At 41.4% G+C, this 12,604-nt stretch overlaps 1 pseudogene; it reads left to right on the top strand.

Moving 5' to 3' along the window:
• Positions 1,974–2,299, top strand: LOC102170390 (annotated as a pseudogene).

Raw genomic sequence — 12,604 nt, 5'->3', positions numbered from 1 at the left:
CCTGGATTGGGAAGATCCCCTGGAGAAGGGAAAGGCTACCCACTGCAGTATTCTGGCCTGGAGAATACCATGGGCTTTATAATTCATGGGGTCACAAAGAGTTGGACACGACTGAATGACTTTCACTTCACAACTGGAGTTTGGGGGTGGGGATTACTTTGCCTACCCAACTAAAAGGTCATTGGGAAAATACACAATGCTTTGGCACCTAATTTGATAACAAAATAATCCACACTCCACTATGCCTTAAACATGCACCATATGAAGTCCATCAGTTTTGACCTGATGAATATGCATTGTTAGTTAAAAAAAAAAAAGTTACAGTAGAGTGATATAGACCGCTGTCAAACGGTGTTGTTATAACTGCATCGTTGCAATGTAGACTGCATTGAGACAGCCAACGGGTTTGAACTGAGGGCACCACGCATGGTCTCTGTTGCAGATTCACCTCTGCTATAATATAAAAGCGGGCATTAAACAAGACAGAAATGAATGTGAATGTGTTCCACTAAAACTCTGCTTATGACCAGTGCCATGTGTGTGCTCAGTGCTGTCTGACTCTTTGTGATCCCATGGACTCTAGCCCACCAGGCTTCCCTGGGAATGGATTTTTCCAGACAAGAATACTGGAGTGGGTTGCCATTCCCTTCTCCAAGGTATCTTCCCAACCCAAGAACTGAACTCATGTCTCTTGTGCCCCCTGCATTGGTAGGGGGATTCTTTTACCACTGTACCACCTGCACACTGGAATTTAAATTTCATATAATTTTGAACATTGTGGAATATTATCACCCTTATTTTCAAAAATAATTTAAAAATGTAAAGCCATTTCAGCTCATTTGTTGTTCACTCGCTAAGTTGTGTCTGACTCTTTGCGACCACTTGAACTGCAGCACACCAGGCTTTCTTGTCCTTCACTGTTTCACTGACTTTGCTCAAACACATGTCCATTGAGTCAGTGGTGCTATCCAACCATCTCATCCTTTGTCGCCTCCTTCTCCTCCTGCCCTCAATCTTTCCTAGCGTCAGGGTCTTTTCCAATGAGCTGGCTCTTCTCATCAGATGACCATGATATTGGAGTTTCTGTCTCAGCATCAGTCCTTCCAATAAATATTCAGTGTTGATTTCCTTTAGGATTGACTGGGGTTTTATATCCTTGTTGTCCAAAGTATTTTCAAGATCTTTTCCCGCACCACAGTTAGAAAGCACCATTTTTTCAGCACTCAGCCTTCTTTATTGACCAACTCTCAACATCCATACATGACTACTTTGACTATACAGACTTTTGTCAGCAAGGTGATGTCTCTGCTTTTTAATATGCTGTCTAGGTTTGTCATAGCTTTTCTTCCAAGGTGCAAGCATCTTTTAATTTTGTGGCTGTAGTCGCCATCCACAGTGATTATGAAGCCCAAGAACATTAAATCTTTCCCCCATCTATTTGCCATGAAGTGATGGGACTGGATGCCATGATTTGTTTTTCGAATGTTGAGTTTTAACCCAGCTTTTCATTCTCCTCTTTCACCTTCATCAAGAGGCTCTTTCATTACTCTTCACTTTCTGCCATTAAAGTTGTATCAGCTACATATCTGAGGTTGTTGATATTTCTCACAGCAATCCTGATTCCAGTTTGTGCTTCATGCATCCTGGCATTTCACATGATGTACTCTGCATATAAGTTAAATAAGCAGGGTGACAACATACAGCCTTGATGTACTCCTTTCCCAATTTTGAGCCAGTCCATTGTTCCATGTCTGATTCTACATGTTGCTTCTTGACCTGCATACAGATTTCTCAGGAAGCAAGTAAGGTGGTCTGGTAGTCCCATCTCTTTAAGAATTTTCCACAGTTTGTTGTGATCCACACAGTCAAAGGCTTTGGTGTAGTCAATGAAGCAGGTTTTTTTTTTTTTTTTTTAAATTCCCTTCATGGTTGAACAAAAAGGCAGTGAGGACCACAGAGGGCATGGTTCCAATATGGCAGCAGTGATGGATGTGGACACCCCAAGTGGCACCACGGACAACATGGGCAAGAAGAGCTTTGAAGTGAGACAAGTGGAATGCAGTAGCTTTTGGGGCCTGGAATATTGTGGCTGATGACCATGCCGTCTGTGGGAACCACGTTATGATTGTTCCATAAAATGTTGAGCTAACCAGGTATCTGCAACTTCTGAAGAATGCACTGTTGCATCGGGAATCTAGGACCATGATTTCATTTCCACTGCTTCTCCTGCTGTCTCAAAACATGGTAGGTGTGTCCACTGGATGGCAGAGAGTGGGAATTCTGAAAATATGGGCACTAGAAAAGAATTCTTGCAAGTTCAATTGTTTCATTATTCATTTAATGATTCACCCTGTGCATGCTGTCACTTCAGTCATGTCTAACTCTTTGAGACCCTATTGACCATAGCCTGTGAGGCTTTTCTGTTCATTGGATTCGCCAGGCAAGAATACTGGAGTGAGTGGCCATGCCCTCCTCCAGGGGAGCTTCTCAACCCAGGGATGGAACCTGAGTCTCCTAAGTCTCCTGCCTTGGTTGGCGGGTTCTTTACTACTAGCACTACCTGGACTGTTCCTTAATTATAAAACAGATAGAATTCTGTGTTTGTGTTTGTCTTTTCAGTCTGCTCTTCCTGCAGCCATATTGTATGCTGTGTCAAATGAAATTCAGTTCATATCTATTTGCTATATCTTGTATTTGAAAAGTGAACATAAATAAAAAGTCCCCTGTTCCTAGGTTGGAAAGCCAGCTTTTGAAAGAGAGATGTTTTTTCATTAGAGCCAGAGCAGAATTGTCCTATGAGCACATTGCTTGTTACAAGGAAGCCTGGTTACTGATGGCAGTCTTGGCAAGTCCCCTCTCTGCTCCAAGGTTTCCTCCTATATAAAGCAGCTTCTAAGAGCTAAATGACATCAGGTGGACGCAGAAAGAGGTTTTATAAACTATAAAGCCACTGTAAAATGTGAACATTTGTATGACGTGTTGCTTTCTCTTCTTAGTTTGAAAAAGTAAATTTGGAAAAAATATTAATATGTAATCTTGGCTAGCTAAGAGCAATTCATGAACTTAAGTTGAGAATTGATATAATTTAAAGTGAGTTAATGGGAGAATACAAGTTTCCTTCCCCATTGCCACTCTTTGCAATTTCTTTAAAATGTTTTGCCCATAGCAGGAATCACTCTTTCTAAAACTGATTCACTATAGTCATTAACTGAGAAAGTACAGTTTATTGTACTCTCTCTCAAAGTATTGGGGCTTCCTGCTTAGCTCAGTTGGTAAAGAATCTTCCTGCAATGCTGGAGACCTGGGCTCGATTCCTGGGTCAGGAAGATCCTCTGGAGAAGGAAATGGCTACCCACTCCAGTATTCATGCCTGGAGAATCTCGTGCCTGGCAGAGGAGCCTGACAGGCTACAGTCCATAGGGTCACAAGAGTCAGACACAACTTAGCACTCTCTTTCTTTATTTCTCAAAGCATGATCTGAGGACTCTTCGGTACCTGAAACCCTTTCAGAAGGTTCATGAAATTTCTTTTCCAACTGCCTGGCTGTGTGAGGTCCACTTTTCCTTATATTTCTACCAAAACATGTTCAAATGAAGCTGACAAGACAGCCCATCTGTCTTCTATTAAATCAGATATAAAAGGCAAAAATGCCACTCTTCTAATGATTTATTTTTTGTTTTTAAAAAGTTACTTTTAATAAAAATATGTTGAAAAAACCCCAGCAATATTTGGCCCGTGGCCTGTTGTTTTCTACTTTTATTCTAGGCCTTTGCAGGCCTCCACTGCAGGATGCTATGTGGACTATGCCTAGAATTAGACTACCTCACTTCTGCTCACATTCCATTAGCTAGATCTCAATTATCTGAGCATACCTAACTGTAAGGGACACTCGGAAATGTAGAAAGGGAATGTGCATTTTGCTGAACATTAGTATTTTCACCTTTGCTTGCTTTTTCTGGTAACCAAATTTTCATCCTCTCTCAGTTTCCCACATACAGATAATGTATGTGGGATCTAGATAAGATATGTCCTCTATAACTTGTCAGGTGCAGTTTGTCATAGACTTGTCACTATGTACTTAGTGTCCATCCTTAGTGTTCACCAAAAGAGTAGTTCCATTTGGAAAGGTAAAACAAGGAGACACAGCCATTACCCAGCAGGGGTGGTCCAGATGGGCAAGTGTTGTGAAGGCTCCTAACCCAGAGAGCAGGGGAAGATCTTTGATTCTTCTCCAGTCAGCTGTCTGGAAGGAATTCTTTTGTGCATTGTGCTCTGTGCCCCCCGACTCTATCCTGGGGAATTTTCTTCCTCATTTCTTCTCCTCATTGTCACATCTGAAGTGGGCTGTGCCTTCCTTGGGGGTGCAGAGTTTTGTCAGCCCACTGTCTGTTGTTCAGTTGCCCAGTCATGTCTGACTCTTTGTGATCCCATGGACTACAGCATGGCAGGCCTCCCTGTCCCCCACCATCGCCCAAAGTTTGCCCAAGTTCATGTCCATTGCATTGGTGATGCCATCCAGACTTCTCATCCTCCGATGCCCTCTTCTCCTCCTGCCCTCAATCTTTCCCAGCATCAGGGACTTTTCCAATATGTTGGCTGTTTTCATCAGATGACCAAAATACTGGAGCTTCAGCTCAAGCATCAGTCTTCCAATGAATATTCAGAATTGATTTCCCTTAACATTGACTGGTTTGATCTCCTTGCTGTCCAAGGGACTCTCAGGAGTTTCTCCAGCACCACAGTTTGAAGACACAATTCTCTGGTGCTCCACCTTCTTTATGGTTCAGCTCTCACAAATGTACGTGACCGCTGTGAAGACAATAGCCTTGACTATATGGACCTTCATTGGCAAAGTCTCTGCTTTTCAACACACTGTCTAGGTTTGTCATCACTTTCCTGCCAAGAAACAATCATCTTCTAATTTCATGGCTTCAGTCACCACCCGCAGGGATTTTAGAGCCCAAGAAGAGGAAATCTGTCACTACTTCCACCTTTTCCCTTTCTATTTGTCATGAAGTAAAGGGGCTGGTGGAGAAGGAAATGGCAACCCACTCCAGTATTCTTGCCTGGAGAATCCCAGGGATGGAGGAGCCTGGTGGGCTGCCGTCTATGGGGTCGCACAGAGTCGGACACGACTGAAGCGACTTAGCAACAGCAGCAGCAGCAGTAAAGGGGCTGGATGTCACGATCTTAGGTTTTTTGTTTTTTTTTTTTAATATTTAGCTTTGAGCTGGCTTGTTTACTCTTCTCCTACATCCTCATCAAGAGGTTCTTTAATTCTTCTTTGCTTTCTGCCATTAGAGTGGTATCATCTGCATATCTGAGGTTGTTGATGTTTCTCCCAGCTATCTTGATTCCAGCTTGTAGCTCAAACAGCCCAGCATTTCTCATGATGTACTCATCATATAGGTTAAACAGGGTGACAGCAGACAGCCCTGTCATTCTCCTTTCTCAATCTTGAACCAATCAGTTGTTCCACACAGGGTTCTAACTGTTGCTTCTTGACCCGTATATAGGTTTCTCAGGAGACAGGTAAGATGTTCTGGTATTCCCATCTCTTTAAGAGCTTTCCAAAGTTTGTTATGATCCACACAGTCAAAGGCTTTAGCGTAGTTCATAAAACAGAGGTAGATGTTTTTCTGGAATTCCCTAGATTTCTCTATGATCCAGCGAACATTGGCAATTTGATCTCTAGTTCTTCTTTTTCTAAACCCAGCTTGGACATCTGGAAATTCTTGGTTCACATAATGTTGAAGCCTAGCATGCAAGATTTTAAGTAAGACCCTATTAGCATGAGAGATGAGTACAATCGTCCTGTGGTTGGCACGTTCTTTAGCACTACCCTTCTTGGGAACTGGGATGAGAATTGACCTTTTCCAGTCCTGTGGCTACTGCTGGGTTTTCCAGATTTGCTGACATATTGAATGGCATATGCGTCATCCCTTAGGGTTTTAAATAGTTCTGCTGGAATTCCATCACATCAACTAGCTTTATTAACAGCAGCACTTCCTAAGGCCCACTTGACTTCACTCTCCAGAATGTCTGACTCTGAGTGACTGACCACACCATCACAGTCATCTGATTCATTAAGATCTTTCTGTACAGTTCTTCCATGTATTCTTTCCATCTCTTCTTGATCTCTTCAGTGTCTGCTAGATCTCTACTGCTTCTGTCTTTTATTGTGCCCATCTTTGGGTGTAATGTTCCCTTAATAGTTCCAGTTTTCCTGAAGAGACCTCTAGTCTTTCCTCTTCTGTTGTTTTCTTCTAGTTTTATATACTGTTCATTGAAGAAAGCCTTCCTGTCTCTCTGTGTTGTTCTTTGAAACTTTGTGTTTAGTTGGATATATCTTTCCATTTCTTCCTTGCTTTTCCCTTCTTGTCTCTCTCCAGCTATTTGTAAAACCTCCCCAGATAACCTCTTTGCCTTCTTGCTTTTCTTTTTCTTTGGGATGGTTTTGTTTGCTGTCTCCTGCACAGTATTTTGGACCTCTCTCCATAGTTCTTCAGGCACACTGTTAACTAGATCTAACCCCTTGAATCTATTCGCTACCTCCACTGCATATTCATAGGGAATTGGATTTAATTTGTACAATGCTGGTAAAGAATCTGCTTGCAATGTGGGAGACCTCAGTTCGATCCCTGGATTGAGAAGATCCCTTGGAAAAGGGAAAGGCTACCCACTGGCCTGGAGAATTCAATGAACTGTGTAGTCCATGGGGTCGCAAATAGTTGGACACAACTGAGTGACTTTCACTTTGCTGGCCTAGTGGTTTTCCCTGCTTTCTTTAGTTTAAGCCTGAATTTTTATATGAGAAACTGATGATCTGAGCCACAGTCACCTCCTGGTCTTGTTTTTGCTGACTGTACACAGCTTCTCCATCTCCGGCTACAAAGAATGTAATCACTTTGATTTCAGTATTGACCATTTGGTGACGTACGTGTATAAAGTTGTTTCTTGTGTTGTGGAAAAACTGTATTTTGTATGACCAGTGCATTCTCTTGGCAGAATTCAGTTAGAGTCTATCCTGTGGGAGATTCTTCCTTATCTCCTCTTCATTGGCACATCTGAAATGGGCTGTTCCTTCCTTGGGCTGCAGAGTTTTGTCAGCCCGCTGTCTATCAAATGATTGTTTTATGTTGTTTAATTACAACCTCCCTTCGACCACCCATGTGGTTTCATTGTGCCATGCAATTTCCTCATGACCAAAGTTTCAAGTCTATTTGCTGGCAATCAGTACCATATGCCTGCTACCATACCCAAAGATGCTTTCCAGATATTGATCTCTAATCAGCTTGATTTTATTGCTTGTTCCCTCAAATTATTTTTTCTTAATTTAATGGTGGGCTAAAAATCATTATTAATATGTATGGTCTCTGGTGCAAGACTTAAGTCACTTTGATCAGTAGAAGTTTGGTTACTCAAAGCCTTTCTCAATCACATCACTTAGTCTTTGGGCTCTAGAAACAAAGATATTCCCAACCCTTTGATGGCCCATATTTTTAGACTTTTTATAGTGCCTCTCATTTCCACTTATAATGTGGCCAGTTTTTCTTTTTTTCCTGAGCTCGTTTCTTTCTTGTAAAGTGAAAATGAAGTCACTCAGTCGGGCCCAACTCTTTGTGACCCCATGGGCTGTAGCCTACCAGGCTTCTCCATCCATGGGATTCCACAGGCAAGAGTAGTGGAGGGGGTGGCCATTTCCTTCCCCAAGGGATCTTCCCAACCCAGGGATTGAACCCAGGTCTCCCGCATTGGAGGCAGACGCTTTAACCTCTGAGCCACCAGGGAAGCTCCCTTCTTTCTTGTAGTTCAGTTCAGTCCAGTTCAGCTCAGTTGTTCAGTTGTGTCATGGACTCTTTGTGACCCCATGAACTGCAGCATGCCAGGCCTCCCTGTCCATCACCATCTCCCAGATTTTACTCAAACTCAGGTCCATCGAGTTGTTGATGCCATCCAGCCATCTCATCCTCTGTTGTCCCCTTCTTCTCCTGCCCCCAATCCCTCCCAGCATCAGAGTCTTTTCCAATCAGTCAACTCTTTGCATGAGGTGGCCAAAGTATTGGAGCTTTAGCTTCAGCATCAATCCTTCCAAGGAACACCCAGGGCTGATCTCATTTACCATGGGCTGGTTGGATCTCCTTACAGTCCAAGGGACTCTCAAGAGTCTTCTCCAACACCACAGTTCAAAAGCATCAATTCTTCGGTGCTCAGCTTTCTTCACAGTCCAACTCTCATATCCATACATGACCACTGGAAAAACCGTAGCCTTGACTAAATGCACCTTTGTTGGCAAAGTAATGTCTCTGCTTTTGAATATGCTGTCTAGGTTGGTCACAACTTTTCTTCCAAGGAGTAAGCGTTTTTTAATTTCATGCCTGCAGTCACCATCTGCAGTGATTTTGGAGCCCCAAAAAATAAAGTCTGACACTGTTTCCACTGTTTCCCCATCTATTTCCCATGAAGTGATGGGACCAGATGCCATGATCTTCATTTTCTGAATGTTGAGCTTTAAGCCAACTTTTTCACCATCCTTTTTCACTTTCATCAAGAGGCTTTTGAGTTCCTCTTCACTTTCTGCCATAAGGGTGGTGTCATCTGCATATCTGAGGTTATTGATATTTCTCCTGGCAATCTTGATTCCAGCTTGTGTTTCTTCCAGTCCAGCATTTCTCATAATGTACTCTGCATATAAGTTAAATAAGCAGGGTGACAATAGACAGCCTTGACGTACTCCTTTTCCTATTTGGAACCAGTCTGTTGTTCCATGTCCAGTACTAACTGTTGCTTCCTGACCTGCATACAGATTTCTCAAGAGGCAGGTCAGGTGGTCTGGTATTCCCATCTCTTTCAGAATTTTCCACAGTTTATTATGATCCACTCAGTCAAAGGCTTTGGCATAGTCAATAAAGCAGAAATAGATGTTTTTCTGGAAATCTTGCTTTTTCAATGATCCAGCGGATGTTGGTAATTTGATCTCTGGTTCCTCTGCCTTTTCTAAAACCAGCTTGAACACCTTGTAGTTCATGGTTCACGTATTGCTGAAGCCTGGCTTGGAGAATTTTGAGCATTACTTTGCTAGTGTTTGAGATGAGCGCAATTGTGCGGTAGTTTGAGCATTTTTTGGCATTGCCTTTCTTTGGGATTGGAATGAAAACATCTTTTCTAGTCCTGTGGCCACTGCTGAGTTTTCCAGATTTGCTGACATAATGAGTGCAGCACTTTCACAGCATCATCTTTCTGTGTTTGAAACAGCTCAACTGGAATTTCATCACCTCCACTAGCTTTGTTCATAGTGATGCTTTCTAAGGCCCACTTGACTTCACATTCTAAGATGTCTGGCTCTAGGTGAGTGATCACACCATCATGATTATCTGGGTCATGAAGATCTTTTTTGTATAGTTCTTCTGTGTATTCTTGCCACCTCTTCTTAATACCTTCTGCTTCCGTTAGTTCCATACTATTTCTGTCCTTTATTGAGCTCATCTTTGCATGAAATATTCCTTTGGTATCTCTAATTTTCTTGAAGAGATCTCTAATCTTTCCCATTCTGTTGTTTTCCTCCATTTCTTTGCATTGATCGTTGAGGAAGGCTTTCTTATCTCTTCTTGCTATTCTTTGGAACTCTGTATTCATTGCTTATATCTTTCCTTTTCTCCTTCGCTTTTCGCTTTTCTTCTTTTCACAACTATTTGTAAGACCTTCCCAGTTAGTCATTTTGCTTTTTAGCATTTCTTTTCCATGGGGATGATCTTGATCCTTGTCTCCTGTACAATGTTACAAACCTCATTCCATAGTTCATCAGGCACTTATCTATCAGATCTAGGCCCTTAAATTTATTTCTCACTTTCACTGTATAATCATAAGGGATTTGATTTACGTCATACCTGAATGGTCTAGTGGTTTTCCCTACTTTCTTCAATTTAAATCTGAGTTTAGCAATAAGGAATTCATGATCTGAGCCACAGTCAGCTCCTGGTCTCGTTTTTGCTGACTGTATAGAGCTTGTCCACATTTGGCTGCAAAGAATATAATCAATCTGACTTCAGCGTTGACCATCTCCATATCCATGTGTAGAGTCTTCTCTTGTGTTGTTGGAAGAGGGTGTTTGCTATGACCAGTGCATTCTCTTGGCAAAATTCTATTAGCCTTTTCCCTGCTTCATTCGGTATTCCAAGGCCATATTTGCCTGTTACTCCCAGCATTTCTTGACTTCCTACTTTTGCATTCCAGTCCCCTATAATGAAAAGGACATCTCTTTTGGGTGTTAGTTCTAAAAGGTCTTGAAGGTCTTCATAGAACCATTCAACTTCAGCTTCTTCAGCGTTACTGGTTGGGGCATAGACTTGGATAACTGTGATATTGAATGGTTTGCCTTGGAAATGAACAGAGATCATTCTGTCGTTTTTGAGCTTGCATCTAAGTACTGCGTTTCGGACTCTTTTGTTGACCATGATGGCTACTCCATTTCTTCTAAGGGATTCCTGCCCGCAGTAGTAGATATAATGGTCATCTGAGTTAAATTCACCCATTCCAGTCCATTCTATTCCGCTGATTCCTAGAATGTCCACATTCACTCTTGCCATCTCCTGTTTGACCACTTCCGATAACCTGCCAAATGTGGACAACACTAGTTTGTATCTACTAAGATTGTTTTCTAACCTCTTTTCCTAGAGTTACAATTCAGTAAGCACAAGGTGTGCCTACCAAATTATTTTTGGTAACAGATTTTTGCAAATGTCTTTCCCATACCACAGTACTTTCCTGATTTTCAAACTGCTGACCACTTTCCTTCTATTTCCACCTGAAAATTTAAGTATTAGGCTAAGTGCAGTAGCAAACAGCATTAAAATCTCAATAGCTTAACAATTCAATATTTTTCTCATTCATATCAAAAGACAGTTTGGTGTTCGATTCGAGCAGTTTTCTGTGCAGACATTCAGAGTCTAGTCCTTGGGAGGGGATTTGAAAACTATGAAAAATTTTAAACTTAAAGGTTCTGAGAAGCTCCTACAAGGAATGAAACAGGAATTTAAGTACAAAAGAGGAACTCGTACATCTCAGGAAAACGTAAACCAAAACTTAGACCTAGATAAAAAGCAAGACTCACTAGATGCCACCTCCCAGAGAATTGGGCTAAAGGTCTTCAAATATCTCAATTCTCCTAGGATTGATCAAGAAATTATAGTCAGCAGGGAGGCATACACAGGCCTCAGCTGTAGGATCTAGAAGGCAACAGAGAAAGGAAACCAAAGAAATGTTACATCTCACTCCAAAGAATATCCTAGTGAGAGGGTAACAGGCAGAAAGGCCAGAGGTCCCCAGGTGGCAGGAGGAAATAAACTGCAAGTGGCAGATGTTTTTTTTTTCCCCACTCTCACAAAACTAAAAGAGGCTTTTTAAAATTCTCTGTTGAGGACACCTGGTTCTGCCTTGAGTAAACCAAATGGTTTTTTCTTATGTTAATGAAACTATGTATTTACTTTGGAATTTGCCTTTCTTCAAATGGTTCTGCCTAAGACTAACTTCTTTTCTTTTCTCAAACTTTGGGCTGATAATGGCTCAACAAACCAGTATCCCTGTCAATTGTTTTATGGCTAGGGGATGACACACTTTGTGCATTCCTACAAAAGTGTATATTGTGGGAGAGGGGCCTGGTGAAACTCCCTCAGCCTTGATGTGTCTCTCTTATCTGATTAATAGCTTTCTAAAGGACATAAAACACCTTGCTAAAAACTAGCAAGGGGGCACTCTTTCTGTCCCCTTCTGATGTCTATGTTAGAAGTTTTCCTTATCTCTATTATACTTTAATAAAACTTTGCAACACAAAAAAGATTCAAGGAGTCAAGCCTCATCTCTGACCCTGGATCAAAATCCTCTCCTCCAGAGGTCACAAATTCTGGTGTAACACACAGCTCACAGCAGCAACCTTTCAACAGTATGACAAGTATGTTGACCAGGACCTGGGCAGACCTCATGCTTTCAAAGTGGGAGTTTTCACCCTTTTCTTGTACAGTTCATCATTTGCATTGTAACCATGGAAGCTTGTTTAAACTTAGGAGTAATTTTCAATTTCTTTTATTCTTTTGGGACTTATTGGTAGGAAATCACAACCCAGTCCAGTATTTCTTGCCTGGAAAATTCTACAGACAGAGGAACCTGATGCACAGCCCATGGGGTCACAAAAAGTCAGACATGACTGAGCACACACACACATATATCAGTTATTTTAATCAGATTAATTGTGTATTCAGTCCTATAGTGAACCTTCTTTGGTTTTCTTTCTTTTCTGAGTTAAAAAGTCACTAATCTCAGGGACTATATTATATAAATATAACCTATAAATAAAAGAATGTAATATTGACAACCTTATACATTAGATATTGTGGATATGACAATATTGTTAGAATACATTCCCATTTATTTAGAAAGTGAGCTTCACCAAGATTCAGTTAGTAAATGACAGAGCAGGGATGTGAACTCATGTCTAACTCATTCTTGATTTTTAACAACTTTCAGAATATTTAAGGGAATTTGGAGTAACTAGTCTTGGGTGCTCCTTTAATAACACTAAGATGCAGGTATCTTTGAGGACATAGACTAA

Source organism: Capra hircus, chromosome 5 (assembly GCF_001704415.2).
Source record: "Capra hircus breed San Clemente chromosome 5, ASM170441v1, whole genome shotgun sequence".
Lineage (NCBI taxonomy): Eukaryota > Metazoa > Chordata > Mammalia > Artiodactyla > Bovidae > Capra > Capra hircus.
This window is presented reverse-complemented; position numbering and strand designations above follow the sequence as displayed.